Here is a 23430-nt window from a genome sequence, read left to right as displayed (position 1 = left end):
TCAAAAGCTTTTAAAATCGTTTCTTTTAAAATGGTCGATAAATATCCCGCAACCTTTAGAGATTACGACGATGATGGTGTGGTTCTGGGAGATGGTACTGCTAGTTTAAAAACAAAATTGCAAGAACGGTACCATTACCTAAAAAGGCCGCATAAACGGCCGGTATTCACATCACCTGAAACACCACTACATCTTGCCAAAATTAAGAAAAACGCAACGGCAGGATGCGCCCAATGGGCACCACCTTATCAAAAAGCTGGCGCTGCAGCTAAAAACAAATTAAATACCTTCTTAGATGATGCTTCAGACGAGTTTTTCCACCTTTTGGAAGAAACTTTTGCAGAACAAAGGGCGTTCATCAACAATGTCGATCCTCCAAGTATCACTAACATAAAAGACCAATGGCCCGTCCTTTTTAAAGTAGAAGCCATAAAATGGCATTTTAACAAAGTTACGAACGGAAACATAAGCAATCTTACAACGAATTTACAATTAAAAGCAGAAAAAATTGTAAATTTTGGCTTACAACATAAAATTATCATCAGCAAAGACGTAAGACGGGATTCGGCAGAAATAATTGCTTTAGAAGTGTTTGCAAGATATTTCCAGGAAAATATCTATGGGGCCTTTTACCTCAAATTTCAGGTATACAATGTCTTTGTCAGCGATTAATTATTGTTTATTATCGTGTTCTTTAATATTTTAGGATGAAGCTATGATTGAAATTACACAAAACGAACCGTGCATTATCAACTGTAAGCGTAAAAAAAATTCTGCAATCTGATACTTTTTACATACGAGTTTCAATTTTAGGTACTGTCGAAAATCAGTTCTATATATATATGGAAAAAGAAAGGGTGGTACAGTGCAAAGACTTTTTTCAAGCTTTAGAATGTTGCTTTTCTTTGTACTTTATTTTTAATTTACACTACCCGAAGGAGACGTCCACATTTCTCGAAATGATTCAGAGATATTTTTTAAAAATCCATCCCGACAGTGGAAGCAAATCGCGCAAGTTATCAGCCTCCAAAAAAAAGGTGCTCAGTCTCATGAGGAAGTTAAGAGACATTTAGACAGATATATGTTACTTATAGGTTAGTTAAGTTTAGTTAAGTTTAGATATAGGTATGTTTTCTATTAATGTTTTTTTATTTTGATATTTTGTCATATTTACAATAAATGTTTACACAATTTTTTGTGCTTTTTTACACTAAACAAGAATAAAAATAATAATAATAATAATAATAACAATAACATATGGTATATATACAAAACAACCTAAATTTTACTGTTTTTATTGTAAAAATACATTACAAACAGAATAGTAAACTTACCAAATAATTTACAAAACTGTTGTAAAATTACTTTTTATTTTTCACAGTGACAAGTAATTTTTAAATTAGCATTGTAAATTTACAGCATTTATCAGGGCAACCGGTAACCAACGATAATTACTGTAAATTTACAATTTTACTTTTTTCAGTGTGGGGTCGTTTTGACGAATCTTCTTCCAACAGACTAAAAATTTATTACTACATACTTAAAAATGCTCTCATTGCCCCTATTTCTCTATATTTAGCCAAACGCCGTGCCATTCTCTGAATAATTAATAAAACCTTAATTAATACAAAGTCTTAATTAATTTACTCATTACCCCACCAAAAACTGTAGCGTTAATAAAAGCCCACCCACGTCCAAATGTCGCTCGTCAATTACTATGAATTAATAAAAACCCCCTAAGAACCTCCACCTCGACACCTTAATTTCGTCCCACAAACAACCCTCACGCAAAATGACTCAACTCTCGGGGGTCGCCCCACTCAAAACTAACTGTGTGTTAACAACATTAATACCACAGTATAACACAAGTTCGAGTCCAACACCCCCCAACGAAAGTACGAAACCACGAAACCCAATTTATCTTGTTAGCTGCCACTATCACAAAGCTTTGATCAGTTCCTCACCTTTCCTCGGACAAATAGCGCGAAATCGTATGCCCTAATACAGTCGAGAATGTGATTAAACCGGAACTAATTACTTAATGTAATTAAATGAACCGGCCCGTAATCAGGGCTTTAATTGCCGACCGGCGATGTTTACGTTGACGTAACGCGATTAAAGACGCGCCAGGTGGGCTTAATAGGGAAAGAATAGAGATTTTTTTTCTCAAGGGGAAAAAAGTTCAATGGAGACGACGGACTCGGTAAGCCCATAATGCCGTTTGCCAATTTGTCAAACTCATGGAAATCATTTTTTTGTTAACGTGAAGCCGGCATGGAGCTGGAAGATTAAATTTGTTTCTGGTTTTGACGTTTCTTTGTTCGATTAATTGACGGAGCGGCCGGGGCTTTATCAGTCGGGATGAGGGTGGGGGTTATTGTTGAGGTAACGCGACCATGAGGACGATTTTTGACAGGAAGAATACTGTTTTAAGGGGGGCGTCTGCTGTATTCGTGCTCTTGGGAAATGGGTTTTGTTTCAAAACAATGTTGAAAGTGAGGACACATTTTTATGAACATCAAATATGTTCTTGTGGCCATAATCCTGCGAAGAAATACCATAAAAAAATAAAATTGTTGTCTTTTTCTCCATAATCATAAAATTTTTGTCCAATGATTTAAATTTTTTAACCACAAAATGTCAAGTTTACTAATTTTATTGGATAAAAATAATAAGAATTAAGCATTAATCTATTGCATTTTTTGTTTAAGTTTCTCGAGTCTTTAATTTTTCAATTTTTCGTTTCGATTTTTCAGAGTTCTCAAATTATATTTTGTTTCAATTTTAATTTTTGGATGTTTCGTTTTTAAATTTCCCAATTTTTTGATATAAAATTTCACGAGTTTTCATTTTTTCGATTCTTTAAATTTCCATTTCTTCAAATTTTCGATTTGCAACTTTTAGATTTTTTTTATTTTTCACTTTTTCAATTTCAGATTTTTCAGTTTCTCGACTTTTTGATTTTTCGTTTCTTCGATTTGCAAACTATCTAGTTTTCGTTTTAGATATGTATCTAATAATAATTATAATTTGTAAAGTTTTTCAATCATGGATTTTACAACTTTTTCGTTTATCGATTTTTCAATTTTTCCATTTTTAATTGTTCAATTCCTCGATATATATTTAGTTTTTTAATTTTTCTGATCTTTCAATGTCACAGCTCTTGAATTTTACAATTTTGACGATTCCAAATTTTTTTTATTTTATTATATAATTATTATAGTTTTTCTACTTATAACTTATAAGTTTCTCAATTTTTCAATTTGCAATTTTTCTAATTTTCATTTTAAACGTGCATCTAGTAATAATTATTATAATTTGCAAAATTTTCCAGTTATTGGATTTTAAAACTTTTGACTTTTTTTGGTTTTTCAATTTTTCCATTTTTAATTTTTCATTTTCTCGATACACATTAATTTTTTTAATATTCCGCTCTTTCGGTCTTACAGTTTTTGAATTTTGTCATTCTGACGATTCTATAATTTTCCGATTTTTAAGTTTCTCTATTTTTCAATTTTCCTGTTTCAATTTTAATGTTTTCTATCTGTCGGTTTAAAATTTTTCAATTTTCCATTTTTTTGTTTTTTTAATTTTACAGATTTTCCAATTTTTCGATTCTTTAATTTTTCTTTTGTTTGAATTTTTGATTTGACACGTTTAGATTTTTTAATTTTTCATTTTTTCAATTTTAGATTTTTCAGTTACTACTAGTTTTCGTTTTAGATATGTATCTAATAATAGTTATAATTTGCAAATTTTTTCAATTATTGGAATTTACAACTTTTTCGTTTATTCCATTTTCCAGTTTTTCCATTTTTAATATTTCAGTTTCTCGATACATATTTAATTTTTTAATTTGCCGATCATTCAATGTTACAGTTTTTGAATTTTACAATTTTAACGGTTCTATAATTTTTCGATTTTACAATTTTTGGGTTAACGATCCTTCAGAACTTAATTTTTCACTTTTCGTTTCGATTTCAATTTTTCGGTTTGGAATTTTTCAGTTTTTCATCATTTTTTGTTTCTTTAAATTTTAGATTTCCTAATTCTTCGATTTAAAATTTTTTGAGTTTTCATTTTTCGATTCTTCAATTTTTCATTTCTTCAAAATTTCGATTTGCAACTTAGATTTCAATTTCAATTTTTCAATTTGCAACTATTATAATTTGTAAAATTTTCCAGTTATTGAATTTGAAAACTTTTGACTTTATTCGGTTTTTCAATTTTTCCATTTTTAATTTTTCATTTTCTGGATATATATTATTTTTTTAAATTTTCCGATCTTCCGGTCTTACAGTTTTTTAATTTTTCGTTTCTTCAATTTGAGTTTTTCTAATTTTCATTTTAAATGTGTATCTAGTAATATTTATAATTTAAAAAAAAAATTATTGGATATTAAACTTATCATTTATTCGATTTTTCAATTTTTCAATTTCTCCATACATATTTATTTTTTTAATTTTCTGATCTTCAGTGTTACAGTTTTTGAGTTTTGTCATTCTGACGATTCTATAATTTTCCGATTTTTAAGTTCCTCTATTATTCAATTTTTCCTTTCAATTTTTTTTATTTTTTTAATTATGCTATTTTTCAGTTTTTCCAATTTATGTATTTTTTTCAATCTTCCGGTTTGGAATTTTTCAATTTTCCATTTTTTTGTTTTTTTAATTTTATAGATTTTCCAATTTTTCGATTCTTTGATTTTTCTATTCTTTGAATTTTTGTTTTGAAACGTTTAGATTTTTTAGTTTCCGTTTTTTTAATTTAAAATTTTTCATTTTCCCCATTTTTTAATTTTTCGTTTCTTGAATTTGAGTTTTTCTAATTTTCATTTTAAATGTGTATCTAGTAAAAATAATTAGGTATATCTTTATTTTTTCAATTATCCGATTATTCAGTGTTCCCAATTTATAATTTTTGTATTTCAATTTTTTTTTTATTTTTCGCTTATTCATTTTTTTTTGTTTCTTTAGTATTTAGATTTCCCAATTTTTCGATTTAAATCTTCTCGGGTTTTCGATTTTTCGATTCTTTAATTTTTCTCTTCTTTACATTTTCAATTTGAAGCTTTTAAATTTTTTATTTTCCGTTTTTTAATTTTTTATTTTTCAATTTTTCGTTTCTTCCATTTGCAATTTTTCGAATTTTCATTTAAAATATGTCCTCGTATCTAATAATAATTATAATTTAATTTTTTTTATTGGATTTTAAAAGTTTCATTTATTCGATTTTACAATTTTTCCAATTTTAATTTTTCAATGTCTCGATACATATTTAATTTTTGATTTTCAGATCTTTCATGTTACATTTTTTGAATTTTACAATTTTTACGATTCTATAATTTTGCGATTTTATAAGTTTTGGGTTTTCGATTTGAATCGTTTTTTTTTCTTTCCAATTTTCGGATTCAGTAATTTTTTCGATTTTTCAATTTTTAATTTTTTAATTTTTTGCCTTGGTTTTTTAAAAATCGAATAATTGAAAAAATAAAGAAATGTTTTCAAATATTCGATTTTTCAGACTTCTCAGTCCATAATTTTTTGTATTTCAATTTTAATTTTTTCAATTTTTTATTCAATTTTTCGGTTTGCGATTTTTCAAAATTATAGTCTTTTTTGTTTTTTCAATTTTTTATTTCCCAATTTGTCAATTTAAAATTCCTCTAGTTTTTTAATTTTTCTTATTTTTCCATTTTTAATTTTCGGTTCTATTCACTATATAATTTTTCAACTTCTTACTTCTTTCAAAATTATAAAAATGAAAAATCTAAAATTGAAGATTTTTTTTTACTTTCCTTATTTCTTCAATTATTCGGCTTTTCAATCCCTCAGTTTCAATTTTAATTTCGTTCCGTCAATTTTTTAATTTGCGATTTTTCAGTTTTTCATTTTCCTGTTTCTTAAATTTTTAGATTTTACAATATTTCGAATCAAAATTTATCGAGTTTTCAATTTTTAATTTTTCGATTTTTTGATTTTTCAGTTTTTCATTTTTTCAAATTTCCGATTTACAATTTTTGTGTCAGGTTTTTTTTTATTTTTCCAATTTTTGTTTTTCAATTTTAATTCTTTCAATTTTTTGTATCCTCAATTTCTCGGTTTTGCGATTTTTCAAAATTTTCATTTATTTTGTTCCTTACCAACTTTTCAATTTAAAATTTCTCGAGTTATCAATTTTTCGATTCTATAATTTTCATTCCTTCAAATTTTCGATTTGCAACTTTTAGATTTTTTAATTTTCGGTTTTTTCAATTTTTTGAATAAAAAAAATGAAAAATTGCAAAACTGTAAAATTAAAAAATCTAAAATTGAATAAACGAAAAATTGTTTGTTGTTTTTGTATTTCAATGTTTCATTTTCAATTTTAATTTCTTAAGATTTTCGTTTCGTCAATTTTTTGATTTGCGATTTTTCAATTTTTCATTTTTCGGTTTTTCAAGTCTTCAGTTTTTCTATGTGCAATTTTTCAATTTTTATATTTTTTGTTTCTTCGGTTTTAAAACAACTTACAGTTTTTATTTTTAAATTTTAAAGTTTTTCAATTTACCATATCTCAGATATTTCAATTTTTTTATTTTACAATTTTTAGATTCATATTACGAGTTTCCAATGTTTAATTTTTCTTATTTTGCCGATTTTACAGTTTTTCTTGACTTCATTATTTGATTTGCAATTTTTCGTTTCGGCGTTTTATTTTTTCAATTTTTCGGTTTTTCAATGTTCTGATTTTATAATTTTTATCGTTTTCAATGTGAAATTTTTCAATTTTTCGATTTTTCAACTTTTCGTTTCTTCAATTTTTAATCTGTAATTTTTCTAGATTTCATTTTAAATACGTAATAATAATAAGCTTTAAAATATTTCACATTTTCAATTATTGGAATTTGTAACTTTTTCATTTATTCAATTTTCGAATTTTTCGATTTCTCGATGTTGAATTTTTCAGTTTTCTGATCTTTCAAAGTATTAGTTCGACTTTACAAATTCGACGATTCTATAAATTTTCGATTATACAATTTTCAGGTTTTCCAATTTTTTCGATTTTTAAATTCTCGATTTTTAAATTTTTTGCCTAGATTTTTTAAAAATCAAGCAATTTTAGGTATTCAATTTTTCAGACTTTCCAGTTTATGATTCTTTGTTTTTCAAGTTTTTGTTCAATTTTTGGGTTTGCGATTTTTAAAATTTTTCATTTTTTTTTGTTTCTTCAATTTGTAATTTCCCAATTTTGCAATTTCAAATTTCTCGAGTTTTCGATTTTTCGATTCTTTAATTTTTCGTTTCTTCAAATTTTTGTGGATTTTTTAATTTTCAGTTTTTTTCAGTATTAGATTTTTCAGTTTTCCTGATTCTTTCAATTTTTCGTTTGTTCGATTTTTTTTTTTCATTTTAAATGCGTATCTAATAATAATCGAATTAAAAAATGAAAAATTGTAAAATTTCAATTTTAATTTCTTCAGCTTTTCGTTTCGTCAATTTTTTGATTTGCAATTTTTCAATTTTTCATTTTTCTATTTTTTCAATTTTTAGATTCTACAAATTTTCGATTCAAAAATTTTTTGGTTTCCCAATTTTTCGTTTCATTAATTTTTTTCAATTTTTAAGTTTCTCGATTTTTAATTTCAGGGTTTCAATTTTTCGTGTCAAACAAATGAAAACATTTCAAATTTGTTGAATTGAAAAATCAAAAATGAAAAAACTAAAAAGTATAAAATGAAAACTTTGAAAAATCTAAAAATTGGAAACCAAGAACTTGAAAACTGAAAAATCGAAAAAGTGGAAAAGCGGAAAAACGAATAATTGAAAAATCCAAACATAGCAAAATAGAAAAATTCAAAAATCAGAAAAATAAAGGAAAAATTGAGATATAAAATCGATAAAATGAAAATTATAAAATTAGGAAAATGAAAAATAGAATTCAGGAACTTGCAAAATTGAGAAATCGAAAAATTGAAATGTTTGGAAGTCGGGAAACTGAAAAATTGAAAAAATTAAAGTCGCACAAACGAAAAATTATGATTTCAAAAATTATACAATTGAAGAAAAGGTCCAAGGTAGTTAAATCCAGATTTTTCGAAAATAATCTCAAAAATTATGAATGCAATCATGAACCACAAGTATGACTCATAATATTTTACACATCTTAGGGGGTATTAGAATACTCCGCCTCCTGACTGCGGATTTCCATAATCCCTAAACACTTGGATAGATATCCCTAAATAATACATCTACATTAACATCATTTTATCACAGAAAAAAAAAGAAAAAAACGTTAAATCTCCTCTACCGAGTCTCCTCAATCAATGGTTACAGGAATGGCAACATCACGCCAGAGTTCCATGAAATAAGATAAGCATACAATGGTCGCTGCTTGCTTTAATAAGCTAAGAATAGCTTCGAATTGCTGGTAACAATGGTTTAAGAAATACGAATTAGCTTACATTTCGTTGAACACAAACTGGTCTACGCTATATTTCTTGATTGGTGGCGGCGCTCACCTGTCTGCCGCCCCACCCGTCTCCGACTCTTCTTCTCCCTCTTCGCCCTCATTTTTCTGCGATTATCAATTTCACGCTTATCAGTCGGTCGGATGGACGTTAATTTAGTGCGAAATCGGGCCATAAATAAAACCCTTCAGAAGCATCCTCTAAATCCGGGCTAATCCTCTGGATGTTGTCGGGGAAAGGGTCTTAGTTGCACAGTTAATGTACGCCCTCGCAAATTAGTTCCTATATGTCGAACGGGACGGTCGAACGCATCGGCTTATTGTAACGCAATCACGTAGGGAATAGGGAATGTTCTGGATGGAAGTTTGCGGCTTGTTGATTGGATTTGATTCGTATTCGGCTCATATTTTATGTGCGGTAGAGTGGGTTTTTTCGGGGATAAATCATACAAAGTTTGTTGAATGTAGAATGGAAGAATTAAAATTTTAATTTGGAAGGAGGTTAACGGCTGGAGTTGGATTTAATGAATCGGCTGGGTTGTAGGGTCAACAGCCTTGGGAGTTGCGATTGGGATGTGAATGAAATTAATTAAGCTTGATGGGTGTTTAGAGTAAAAATGGAAAGTTGGTTTGTGTTTTCGGTTTTTGAACTTGGGTGGAATTCGAGGGGGAATGTCGGGATGTAGTGTAATTCTAATTATACAGTTTCTTGCTTAATATTCATCACTAAGAGTTTAATTGTCGAGGTATCATATCCTGTATCACATTTAAGCTGTCATGTAAGTCACAAATGATGTTGCCTGGGAGTATTTAATGTCTCAGAGTTTAGGTGTAAAAAAATTATTAACACCTAAAGTACAACTCAGATTCAGCTGAAATAACTGCTCGAAAAAGGAGGTCCCTCGGTTTCGTCTCTCTGTCGTCTGTGTCAATTTTTATTTATTTATTTTTACACTTGTGGTCAATGGATCCGCTTTGAGTTTTCCTCTAGATTGTTTTAATTTTTCAATTCGAAATTTTTCGAGTTTTTAATTTAAAGTTTTTCTTTTAATCGATTTCAACTTTTGAATTATTCAATTGGATTTTCAGTTTTTTAGCTTCTCGTTTCTTCAATTTTTCGACTAGAAATTTTTAGATTTTTCAGTTATTTGACCGACTTCAACTTTCGAATTTTTCGGTCGTTTGATTTTCAATTCTTGGCTTCTTCAATTTCCCGACTGGCAATTTTTCGGTTTTCCAATTTTTTGATTTTACGTTTCTTCAGTTTTCCTGTTCTAAAATTTTCAATTTTTCAGTTGATGAATTTCAACTTTGGATTTTTCAGTTCTTCGTTTCTTCAATTGTCCTTTTGGCAATTTTTTGATTTTCCAACTTGTAGCTTCTTATTCTTTCGATTTTTCGATCTGCATTTTAAATTTTTCAATTGATCGATCGATTTTTGAATTTTTCAATTATTCCATTCTTCAATTTCTCGTTTCTTCAGTTTTCCAATATACAATTTTTCGAAATAATAATAGTTTTTGTTTACTTCTTTTTCTTCAATTTTTCGACTTCAATTTGCCATATAGCAATTTTTCAGTTTGTAGTTTTTCTAGTTTTCCATTATAAATTTTTCATTTGAACGATATCAACTTCTGAATTTTTCAATTATACGATTTTTCATATAGTTTTCGACTTATCGATTTCTATTTTTTAATCTTTCAATTTTTCGATACTTCAACTTTCCGTTTCTTCAATTTTCCAGTAGATATGTAATTTTTCGGAAAAATAATTTTTCGTTTCTCCATTTTCCCAATTTTTACGATTCGTTAGGTTTTCGATTTTTCAATTTTTCACTTTACAATTCTTTGAGTTTCCGGTTTTCAATTTTTCAATGAAAGTAAAGTATTTTTTTAACATCAATAGAGTGTTGATTTTAACGCCAATTTAAAATTTTTCGAGTTTTTAATTTAAAATTTTTCATTGAATCGATTCCAACTTTTGAAGTTTTCAGTTAGATATTAAATTTTCTAACTTTGGTTTCTGAAATTTTTCGACTGGAGTTTTTCCGATTTTCAAATATTTTGGTGTCCCGATTGTTGAAATACCCATTTCTTGCATTTTTTCGTTTCTTCAATTTCTTGAGTTTTCAATTTTGTTGCATTTTTTCCTGTTGTAAATTTTAAGTTTTTCAGTTGATCAATTGCAACTTTTGAATTTTCCAGTTATTCGATTTTCAGTTCTTTATTCCTTTAATTTTCCGACTGGCAATTTTTCGGGTTTCCAATTTTTCGATTTTCCAGCTTCTCCCTTTTTTGCGATTTTTCGAATTTTCGGTTTCGAACGAATCATGTCTCGCTTCTTCAGGTTTTAGATTTTACATTTCTTCAATTTTTCGACTTTCCAATTTAAAGATTTTTCGATCCTACAATTTTTCCATTTGAAATTTTTCCAATTCTTCATTTGAAATTACCCATTTAATCGATTTGCAAATTTTAGTTTTCTTCAATATTTCGATTTTAACTTTCTTCAATTTTGTTGTAATTTTTCCTGTTTTAAATTTTAAATTTTTCAGTTGATCAACTTAACTTTTGAATTTTTCAAAATTCCATTTTCAGTTCTTCGTTTCTTCAATTTTCCAACGGGCAATTTTTCGAATTTCCAGGTTCTCGATTCTCATTTTTTCGATTTTTCAATATTTCGATATGCAGTTTTCCGAAGTGATAATTTTTCTATTCTTCAGTTTTTCGATTTTACGTTTCTTCAGTTTTCCTGTTCTAAAATTTTCAATTTTTCAGTTGATGAATTTCAACTTTGGATTTTTCAGTTCTTCGTTTCTTCAATTGTCCTTTTGGCAATTTTTCATCTTTCCAATTTTTTGATTTTCCGACTTCTAGCTTCTTATTCTTTCGATTTTTCGATCTGCATTTTAAATTTTTCAATTGATTGATTTCGATTTTTGAATTTTTCAATTATTCCATTCTTCAATTTTTCGTTTCTTCAATTCCTTGAGTTTTCAATTTTGTTGCATTTTTTCCTGTTGTAAATTTTAAGTTTTTCAGTTGATCAATTTCAACTTTTGAATTTTCCAATTATTCGATTTTCAGTTCTTCATTTCTTTAATTTTCCGACTGGTAATTTTTCGGCTTTCCAATTTTTCGATTTTCCAGCTTCTCCCTTTTTTTGAGGTTTTTCGAATTTTCGGTTCCGAATTAATAATTTCTCGCTTCTTCAGGTTTTAGATTTTACATTTCTTCAATTTTTCGACTTTCCAATTTATCGCTTTTTCAACTATTCGTTTCGCAAGCTTTGTGAATAGCAATTTTTCGATTTTTCTCTGCATCGATTCTTAAATTTTTCATTTCTTCAGGTTTACGATTTTTCAATTAATCGATTTTTTAGCTTCCCGCGTTTTAATTTTTCCACTTTTCAATTTTTCGATCTTGGAATTATTGGATCTTAACGATTTTTCGATACTACAATTTTTCCATTTGAAAATTTTCGAATTCTTCATTTAAAATTACTCATTTAATCGATTTGCAATTTTTCGTTTCTTCAATATTTCGATTTTAACTTTCTTCAATTTTGTTGTACATTTTCCTGTTTTAAATTTTAAATTTTTCACTTGATCAACTTAACTTTTGAATTTTTCGATTTTCTAGGTTCTCGCTTCTTATTTTTTCGATTTTTCTATTTTTCGATATGCAGTTTTCCGAAGTGATAATTTTTCTATTCTTCAATTTTTCGATTTTACGTTTCTTCAGTATTTCCTGTTCTAAAATTTTCAATTTTTCAGTTGATGAATTTCAACTTTTGAATTTTTCAGTTCTTCGTTTCATCAATTGTCCCTTTGGCAATTTTTCGGTTTTCCAATTTTTTGATTTTCCAACTTCTAGCTTCTTATTCTTTCGATTTTTCGATCGATTTTTGAATTTTTCAATTATTCCATTCTTCAATTTCTCGTTTCTTCAATTTTCCAATATACAATTTTTGGATATAATATTAGTTTTTGTTTACTCCATTTTCTTCAATTTTTCGACTTCAATTTCCCATATAACAATTTTTCAGTTTGTAGTTTTTCTAGTTTTCCATTATAAATTTTTCATATAGTTTTCGACTTATCGATTTCTATTTTTTAATCTTTCAATTTTTCGATACTTCAACTTTCCGTTTCTTCAATTTTCCAGTAGATATGTAATTTTTCGAAATAATAATTTTTCGTTTCTCCGTTTTCCCAATTTTTACATTTCGTCAGTTTTTCGATTTTTCAATTTTTCACTTTACAATTTTTTGAGTTTCCGGTTTTCAATTTTTCAAGTGAACGATTTCAGCTTTTCAATTTTTCAATTATTCCATTTTCCAGCTTCTCGCTATTTAATTTTTCGATATCAATTTCGAAATCATAATTTTTCGTTCCTTCAATTTTTCAATTATTCTACTTTTCAATTATTCGAGTTTCCAATCTAAAATTTTCCATTTGATGGATCAGTTATTCGATTTTTCAAATTTTCGTTTCTTAAATTTTTCGACTGCCAATTTTTCGGTTTTTCCATTTTTCGATTTTTCAGTGCCTCTATTCTTCAATTTTTCATTCCTTCGACTTTCCGATTTTTATTTCATCAATTTTACCTTTTTCTTCATTTTATTAATTTTCCGAAATGCAATTTTCAAAATATTAAATTTTAGTTTCTTCAGTTTTTCTATTTCAAATTACAATTTACAATTTTTTGATCTTAACAATTTTTCAACATCTCGTTTCTTTGTTCGATTTTTAATTTTTCGATATTATAATTTTCAATTTGCAATTCTGTATTTATCTACAGTGATAAGGTTTTCAGGAAGATTGGGTGAACAGTTCTTGATTTAATCAATGAAATATAAAATTTTTTGAGTCAGCTTGTATAAATAAATAAAAAAAGTATTAACGCATTGATAAACTACAAGTATTGGAGTCACAACATTTTGCTTATTTTTGATGGAATTTATTCGGCAAAATTTTGAGATGACGTCATCAATTTTTTGGAAGGGGGTAAAACCTCCTTCTCTTCCGCTCGGAAATAAACCCACAAAACCGAAAAGTATTTCAATTAATTCACGAACAGTTCCTGTTCCGTTAAATTATTTCCTCCCAACTCCCACACCGCCTTCTTTTTGCCCACATATTTCTTAACGCACGAGCAATAATCTCCCTCCTGATGGTTCCTTTGATCCGAACTATGCAGTTTAATTTAATTTTTCATAAAGCGCTTTTACCTGATTTATTACGATCCAGGACGCTTTATAAAATATATACTCCGGTAATGTTTCAAAGACTTTTCCCTAAGTCGCTACTTAATTTAAAAAACGCCGTCAAAATTCCCAAAATCGTCCCGAAGCGCAAACATTTCAGGCGGAATCGCACTCATAAAATGTTGACTCTGGTTTTAAAGAGGGATCCTATAAGTACACATTCTTGACATTTAACTCTTCCGTAGTCAAGTTCCAACTCAAAGCGCGCCATTTGTCAACATTTGTTCGTTGCGTTGCTACTTCGCACACGCTCGTCTATCTTGACTTACTCCACTCCATTAAAAACAAAGCGCAGGGCCGGACTCGGCGCTCGTAAATCACAGCTACGGGGCTGCAATTACCCGCGATATTTATACACCGTTCAGGATGTTTTTAGACAAAAGTGGGCCATGAAATGTTTTATTCACGTTGGATGAACTGATTCATCGAGAAAACGGTTTGTCTGCGTCATATTATCAAGTTGCAACATTTATGACTTACTATTAAAATTTAAAATGCCGGAAATTATTTTACATAGTTTATTCGTGTCATTCATATACACCTGAAACAAAACAGGCCCCAAGACTGAGCCTTGTGGCACTCCATGACATAATATTCAGAAAATTGAGAATCTGTAGAATCTCTAGTCTCTAGAATCCCTAGAATCTTCAAAAGTTCTAGACTCTCTGGAATCTCTAGAATTTTTGACACCTAAATTATTAGAACCTAGATTCCTTAGAAACTCTAAAAACTCTAGAACATATAAAATTTTCAGAATATTCAAAATATTTAGCCGTCTTGGAATCTCTAGTTTCGGAATATCCGAAATCTTTCAAATCTCAGAAATATTTAAAAACCTGGGAATCTTCAGTTTTCATAATTTTTGGCACCTTCAGGCTACGAAATATTCAAATCGTCATATTCTTTAGAATCTCTGAAATCTCTAGTCAGTTTCAGAATTTTATAGTCTTATATGTATATAATTTTTGGAATATTTAGTCTTCGAAATCTTCAGAATCTATACACAGTTTACTATCTCTGGATTCTCTAGAGTCGTTGGAATTTCTGGAGCTTTTTTGGAATCTTTATTACTTGCAAAATCTTTAAAATTTCCAAGGACTTAGGAATGTTTAAAATCTCAAGTCTTCCAAATTTTCAAAATTTTTGGTATCGTCAGCTTTTGGAATATTCAGAGTCCAAATACTCTTTCGAATCTCTGGAATCTCTACTCTCGGTATATCCGGAATCTTGTTTGGAATTTCTGGAACCTTTGGAATCTTTGAAGTTTTATATATAATATAAGTATTATGCAAACGACTGTAAAAAGCTGTAAAAATTGTTTATTCAATTGAAAAATTGAATTAGAAACTTTAGAATCTGTAGAATCTCTAGAATTTGTAGATTATTTTGGAATCTTTAGAATCTCCAAAACTTCTAGATTCCATAGAATTTTCAGAATCTTCACGCTCTCTGGAATCTCTACAGTCTCGGAATATCCGGAATTTTTGGAATTTGTAGAATCTCTGGAAGCTTTGGAATGTTTCAACCCATTGTATACTTATAATCTCTAGAATTTTGGTAATCTTAGGGATTCAGAATTTTTGGCATCTTCGTCTTCGAAATATGCAGAATCTTTATAGTCTCTGGAATCTTCGAAACCTTCGAAATTTTCATGATCAGAATTTTTAGAATCTCAAGTTTTCTAAATATTCAGAAAATTACGAATCTGTAGAATCTCTAATCTCTAGAATCCCTAGAATCTCCAAACGTTCTAGAATCTATGGAATCTCTAGAATTTTCAGTACCTAAATTATTTAGAACCTAGATTCGTTAGGATCTCTAAAAACTCTACGATATATAGAACTTTCAGAATATTCAGAATATTTAGGGGTCTTGGAATATCTAGAAATATTCGATATCTTTGGAATATTTATTTGAAATCGTGAGAATCTTCAGTTTTCAGAATTTCTGGCTCTTCAGGCTTAGAAATATTCAAATATTCACAGTTTTTAGAATCTCTGGAATCTCTAGTTTTGCAATAGCCGGAATCCTTGGATTTTCTGGAACCTATGTAGAATCTTTATAATTTTCATAATTTTATATCTTATATACAATTTTTGGAATATTTAGTTTTCGAAATATCCAGAATCTTTATAAATTTCTAAAAAAAATTTAAAATTACCATCAAATGAACGATTCTGGAAAAGGGTACGAATTTTCGAAGAAATGAAGCCGAAAATAATTTTTGGAATTTGGAATTAAAAACTTTCGAGTCTTTAGAATCCCTAGAATTTGTGGCATATCTAGAATCTCTGGATTCTCCAAAACTTCTAGATTTTATTTTATTTAAGAATTTTCAGAAACTTCACGATATCTGGAATCTCAGAAATGTCGGAATATCCGGAGTTTTTGAATTTGTAGAATCTCTGGAACGTTTGGAATGTTTCAGCCCCTTGGAATACTTACAATCTTTAGAATTTTGGTAATCTTGAGTGTTCAGAATTTTTAGGATCTTCGTCTTTGAAACCTTCAAAATTTTCATGATCAGAATTTTTGGAATCTTCAATATTCAGAAAATTGAGAATCTGTAGACTCTCTAGTGTCTAGAATCCCTAGAATCTCTGGAATTGCTAGAATTTTTAGTACCTACAATATTTAAAACCTAGATTCCTTTGAATCTCTAAAAACTCTACGATATATAGAATTTTCAGCATATTCAGAATATTTAGGGCTCTTGGAATCTTAGAGCTTCGAAAAATCCGAAGTCTTTGAAAACTTTGGAAAATTGAAAATCCTGGGAATCTTCAGTTTTCAGAATTTTTGGCTTCTTCAGGCTTCCAAATATTCAAATTTTCATATTCTTTACAATCTCTGGGATCTCTGGTCTTGGAATAGACGGAATACTTGAAATTTCTGGAACCTTTTTAAAATCTTTGGAATATGTACAATTTTCATAATTTTATATTTTTATATACAATTTTTGGAATATTTCGTCTTCGAAACCTTCAGAATCTATATAAACTTTATAATCTTTACGGTTTTTGGAATCCTCAGTCTTCGAAATATTCAAATTCTTCAGAATATTCGGAATCTATGGAATGTGAAGTCTTATATAGTTTACAATCTCTGAAATCTCTAGAATCGTTGGAATTTCTGGAACTTTTAGAATCTTTGAAGTTTTTGGAATCTTTATAACATTCAGCGAAATCTTCAGTTTTCATAAATTTTTAAACTTTCGAATTCTTCGTGACCAGAATTTTTGGAATCTTCAGTTTTCGAAATATTCAAAAAATTGAGAATCTGTAGGATCTCTAAGCCCTAAAATCCTTGGAATCTCCAAACGTTCTAAAGTCCCTGGAATTTTTAGAATTTTTAGTACCTATATTATTTAGAATCTCTAAGGACTCTAGGATATATAGAATTTTCAGAATATTTGGGGTCTTGGAATCTCTAGTCTCGAAATATTCAAAATCTTTGAAATCTTTGGAATTATTAAAATCTTCCACTTCTGGCTTCGAAATATTCAAATCTTCATATTCTTAAAATTTCTGGAATCGCTAGTCTTGGAATAGTCGGAATTCTTGGAATTTCTGGAACCTTTGTAAAATTTTTGGAATATTTAGACTTCGAAATCTCCACAATCTTTACAAATTTTATAACCTTTACAGTTTTTAAAATCTTCAGTTTTCGAAATATTCAGATTCTTCAGAATATTCGAAATCCTTGGAATTTACGCTATCCCTTGAACCTTTGCAAGGTTTGAGCTCTTTGGAATCTCTATAATCTTCAGAAACTTCGGAATCGTCAAAGCCTTCAGAATTCTTAAGATCTTCAGTCTTCGAAATATTCAGAATCTTTACATATGTAGTTTACAATCTATGGATTCTCTAGAGTCGTTGGAATTTCTGGACCTTTTTTGGAATTTCTGAAGTCTATAGAATCGTTATTACTTGGAAAATCTTTAAAATTTCCAAGGACTTAGGAATGTTTAAAATCTCCAGTTTTCCAAATGTTCAAAATTTTTGGTATCGTCAGCTTTTGGAATATTTAGAATCTTAATATGCTTTAGAATCTCTGGAATCTCTACTTTCGGTATATCCGGAATCTTGATTGAAATTTCTGGAACCTTTGGAATTTCTATAAAAATCTGTAAAATTTTTTTACTCAATTGAAAAATTGAATTAGAAACTTTAGAATCTTTAGAATCTCCAAAACTTCTAGATTCCATAGAATTTTCAGAATCTTCACGCTCTCTGGAATCTCTACAGTCAGGGAATATCCGGAATTTTTGGAATTTGGAGAATCTCTGGAAGCTTTGAAATGTTTCAACGCACTGGAATACTTCTAGTCTTTAGAATTTTGGTAAACTTGGGTATTCAGAATTTTTGGCATCTTCGTCTTCGAAATACGCAGAATCTTTAGAGTCTCTGGAATCTTCAAAACCTTCGAAATTCTCATGATCAGAATTTTTGGAATCTACAGTTTTCGAAATATTCAGTCTAGTCTCTAGTCTGTAGAATCCCTAGAATATCCAAATGGTCTAGAGTCTCTGGAATCGCCAGAATTTTTAGTACCTATAATATTTAAAACCTAGATTCCTTAGAATCTCTAAAAACTCTACGATATATAGAATTTTCAGAATATTTAGGGCTCTTGGAATCTCTAGAGTCTCGAAAAATCCGAAATCTTTGAAAACTTTTATATACAATTTTTGGAATATTTAGTTTTCGAAATATCCCGAATCTTTATAAACTTTATAACCTTTACAGTTTCTGGAATCTTCAGTCTTCGAAACATTCAGATTCTTCAGAATATTAGAAATCTTTGGATCCCTGGAACTTTTGAAATGTTTGAACTCTTTGGAATCTTTATAATCTTTAGTCTTCGAAATATTCTGAAGCTTTAGATAGTTTACAATCTTTGAAATCTCTAGAGTCGTTGAAATTTCTGGAACTTTTAGAATCTTTATAATTTTCAAAATCTTCAAAATTTTCAAGGACTCCAGTGTTCCAAAACTTCAAAATTTTTAGTATCTTCAGCTTTCGAAATATTCAGAATCTTAATGTTTTCTTTAGAATATCTGGAATCTCTACTCTCGGAATATCCGGAATCTTCTTTGGAATTTCTGGAACTTTTGGGATCTTTGAAGTTTTTGGAATCTTTAAAAGATTCAGCGAAATCTTCAGTTTTCATACCGTTTGAAACCTTCAGACTTCGAAATTTCTAGAGTCTCGATATCCGTATTTAAAAAAAAAATGTAAAATTTAGCTTTCATAATTTTCAGAATTTTTGGAACCTTCAGGATCTCTCAATTTTCTCGAGTTTCGGAATACCTGGAACATTTGGAATTTTTTTAAGCCTTGGAAGGATTATAATTTCTGGATTATCTAGAGTCTCTCGCTACCAAAAACCTTTTGAATTTCTCTGGAACCTTCCGAAATTTTGAAAGCCTCGAAATCTTTATAATAGTCAGAATTTTTGTAGCCAGAAGATGATTTCTCGGAATACATGGATTTTTTTAAATTCCTGGTTGATTATAATTTCTGGATTATCTAGAGTCTCTCACTACCCAAAATCTCTTGAATTTCTCTGGAACCTTTCGAAATTTTGAAAGCTTCGAAATCTTTATAATAGTCTGAATTTTTGGAGCCAGAAGATGATTTCTCGGAATACCTGGAATTTTTTAAATTCCTGGTTGATTATAATTTCTGGATTATCTAGAATCTCTCACTACCCAAAATCTCTTGAATTTCTCTGGAACCTTTCGAAATTTTGAAAGCTTCGAAATCTTTATAATAGTCTGAATTTTTGGAGCCAGAAGATGATTTCTCGGAATACCTGGAACTTTTTAAATTCCTGGTTGATTATAATTTCTGGATTATCTAGAGTCTCTCACTACCCAAAATCTCTTGAATTTCTCTGGAACCTTTCGAAATTTTGAAAGCTTCGAAATCTTTATAATAGTCTGAATTTTTGGAGCCAGAAGATGATTTCTCGGAATACCTGGAATTTTTTAAATTCCTGGTTGATTATAATTTCTGGATTATCTAAAGTCTCTCACTACCCAAAACCTTTTGAATTTCTCTGGAACCTTTAGAAATTTTGAAAGCTTCGAAATCTTTATAATAGTCTGAATTTTTGGAGCCAGAAGATGATTTCTCGGAATACCTGGAACTTTTTAAATTCCTGGTTGATTATAATTTCTGGATTATCTAGAGTCTCTCACTACCCAAAATCTCTTGAATTTCTCTGGAACCTTTCGAAATTTTGAAAGCTTCGTAATCTTTATAATAGTCTGAATTTTTGGAGCCAGAAGATGATTTTTCGGAATACCTGAAATTTTTTAAATTACTGGTTGATTATAATTTCTGGATTATCTACGCTCTCTCATTACTCAAAATCTCTTGAATTTCTCTGGAACCTTTCGAAATTTTGAAAGCTTCGAAATCTTTATAATAGTCTGAATTTTTGGAGCCAGAAGATGATTTCTCGGAATACCTGGAACTTTTTAAATTCCTGGTTGATTATAATTTCTGGATTATCTAGAGTCTCTCACTACCCAAAATCTCTTGAATTTCTCTGGAACCTTTCGAAATTTTGAAAGCTTCGAAATCTTTATAATAGTCTGAATTTTTGGAGCCAGAAGATGATTTCTCGGAATACCTGGAATTTTTTTAATTCCTGGTTGATTATAATTTCTGGATTATCTAGAATCTCTCACTACCCAAAATCTCTTGAATTTCTCTGGAACCTTTCGAAATTTTGAAAGCTTCGAAATCTTTATAATAGTCTGAATTTTTGGAGCCAGAAGATGATTTCTCGGAATACCTGGAACTTTTTAAATTCCTGGTTGATTATAATTTCTGGATTATCTAGAGTCTCTCACTACCCAAAATCTCTTGAATTTCTCTGGAACCTTTCGAAATTTTGAAAGCTTCGAAATCTTTATAATAGTCTGAATTTTTGGAGCCAGAAGATGATTTCTCGGAATACCTGGAATTTTTTAAATTCCTGGTTGATTATAATTTCTGGATTATCTAGAATCTCTCACTACCCAAAATCTTTTGAATTTCTCTGGAACCTTTCGAAATTTTGAAAGCTTCAGAATCTTTATAATAGTCAGAATTTTTGGAGCCACAAAATGATTTTTTTTTAATTTTAGAAACAAAAAAATCGTTGAGATCGAAAAATTGAAAAATCGAAAAATCAAAAAGGAAAAGCTGAAAAATCGGAAAATTGCAAAACCGAAAAATCACTTGTCGAAAAATTAAAAAACGAAAAGTTAAAAAATTGAATAATTGAAAAATTCAAAAACTGAAATCGATCAAGCGAAAAAGTTGAAATCGGAAAATTAAAGTCGAAAAATTGAAGAAGTGTAAAACTAAAACACTGATGAAACAAAAAATTATGATTTCAAATATTGCACACTGGAAAATTCGAAAAATCTGAAACTCAAAAAATTGCAAATGGAAAATTTGAGGAATACGGTAATTAAAAAATTAAGACAGTGACGTATTGAAAAATTGAAAAGTCGAAAAATTTCCTTTGGAAAAATTAAAAATCGAAAAGTTAAAAAATTGACTAACTGAAGAACTCAAAAGTTGAAATCGATTTAACGAAAAATCTTGAATTGAAAACTCGAAAGATTTAAAATTGAAAAATTTTAGAAATAATAAAATCGTGAAAAATTTTAAATTGGAAAATTGTAAGATAGAAAAATTGATGTCGAAGGATTGAAGAAACGTAAAACCTACAAATTCAAGAAGCGAAAAACTGGAGAAAAGAAAAATTATTATTTTAGAAAATTGCATATCGAAAAATTAAAGAAATCTAAAATAGTAAAAACTGATGAAACAAAAAATTATTATTTCAAAAAATTGCACACTGGAAAATTAGAAAACGCTGAAAATTCCATATTTACGTTTAGGGACTTTATTTTAAGCGCAGAAGACTGAATTATCACAGTCACCGTTTTTAAATTTTGTAACGGTTGCAGCATGCCGTTGACAAATCACCCGCTGACGCTGTCTCCGGTGCGAATATAAATCAAGTGGGTGTAGAAAAGTGGCCAGAATTTTAATTTATTGACGGTCGAAAGGGTGCTGGATGTGAAAGGTCGTGCCGCAACATGGCTGGATAATCGACACTGTCCTTTGGGTAATTTAATCAGGATTGAAATTTCGTGTTGGAGCTGGCCAACGATAACCTATGCCATGATCGGAGGGTAATTCCGAGGGTTTCAAATTTTCAGCAACAGTTCGTGGTTAAAGTAAAAATTTCGCTCGTTTACTATCCCGTAATCGAGCGTATTATTGCAGGTGCTTTGTAACAAGACGTAATCAAAACAACCGGACCAATTCAATTATTCGGTTGCGCATTTCTGCTTTTACAGTAAACACTAAAATAAACACGGCATCCGATTTCTGATCCGTCGATAATTCTGACTGAGAATCTCAATCACTTATCGACAATGGAGATTAATGAAATTCTTAAACGTCCTCCCCGATCATTTAATGAAGCCATTTCTCTGTTCCTTCAACTTCGCTTATCACTAGAAAGATCCACACTCGCCCGAAACAATACTCCGGAGAGTCCCGGAAGCGAGTCCGGAACATCAATTTAAACTTTAAATTATCCTGTATAAGGAAAATACGCACACTCGACCTTTAAATGAATATTAATCCGGGACCCACCTGTAATAAAACGTTGATAATATTCATGCCCGAAGTTCCGGGCAAGTTGCCATGAATCTCGCGCAAATCCGGCGGCCCGGAAAAATGCCACCTCGGGCGCACCCAGGCGCTGTTGTTTTATAAATAATAAGGACGAAAACGAAACTTTTAAAAACGTAATCAACATATTTATCATTAACAATAAAATCAACACGTCTTGGACATTCAAAATTTGCCAACATGAATTAAAAAAAAAAAAAAACAAAAATGTACACAAAAAGAAACAAATTAACCTCGAGCCTTCTAAACTCAACCCCCGATCAAAGAAACCCCAAACGCAGCAACTCGAGCCCTGCAAACGCCGCCTTTGTTTAAATTCATTACACATTCGCAAAAAACCCCAGCCACATTTCTCCGGCCACGCACGGATAAACATGTTCGCTTAACTCCGGCAATAAAGCTCCCCAAGACACACGAACAAACCGGCTTTTTGAGCCGAAAAATGCAATCCGATTCCGCGTCTCCGCCAAATTCCGAGACAAATAAATATGAGATCATGACGCAACAACTCCACCCTAATCTCGGGCGAATCGATATCGCCATTTCAATAAGTATCGACGTAACAATAACCCCAAAGTGAGCTAATTCCGTCCGAGGAAATTCGCGCCCGAGAAAAACACCCTTTTCCCCTAATTAAAATTAAACATCGATTAAGACGCTTTCAGTTCCCGGCTTGAGCAGATTTAACGCTGAGTTTTTTCGCAAACGGAAAAAATTAGTCGTTTTTGTTTTGTAATAACTAGTAGTGATAACGATTAAAGAGCGGATTTATATGCTCATATTTATCAAAATATGCGCATTTAATTATTAATTTTATAAAAATAAGATACCCCTGTACGTGTGGTGTATGAATCCGGGTTGAGTTTTTACCTTAGATATCCAGATTTCTGGAAAATAATCAAAATTGAATTAACAACGAAATTTTGCAATTTAATTTTGAAACTGAAAAACCGAATGCTTTGAAATATTGCAAACGTTTTAAGTTTTATTACAAACCCACAAG

The 23430-nt window shown here is 29.7% G+C and overlaps 1 protein-coding gene and 1 long non-coding RNA gene across 2 annotated transcripts in view; one reads left to right on the top strand and one right to left on the bottom strand.

Annotated features, from left to right (window-relative positions):
- LOC135140472 (synaptotagmin-7) overlaps positions 1–23430 on the bottom strand; it is a 905289-nt gene that overhangs the window by 783478 nt on the left and 98381 nt on the right. The gene's annotated exons all lie outside the window — the stretch shown is intronic.
- LOC135140727 (uncharacterized) lies at positions 231–1057 on the top strand. The gene is made up of 3 exons (XR_010282290.1): positions 231–645; positions 707–755; positions 814–1057. It is a non-coding gene; the product is annotated as an uncharacterized LOC135140727 (long non-coding RNA).

The sequence above is a fragment of the Zophobas morio genome, unplaced genomic scaffold, assembly GCF_036711695.1.
Source record: "Zophobas morio isolate AGI-343-1 ecotype UQ-CSIRO unplaced genomic scaffold, CSIRO_AGI_Zmor_V1 ptg000040l, whole genome shotgun sequence".
Classification (NCBI taxonomy): Eukaryota; Metazoa; Arthropoda; class Insecta; order Coleoptera; family Tenebrionidae; genus Zophobas; species Zophobas morio.
This window is presented reverse-complemented; position numbering and strand designations above follow the sequence as displayed.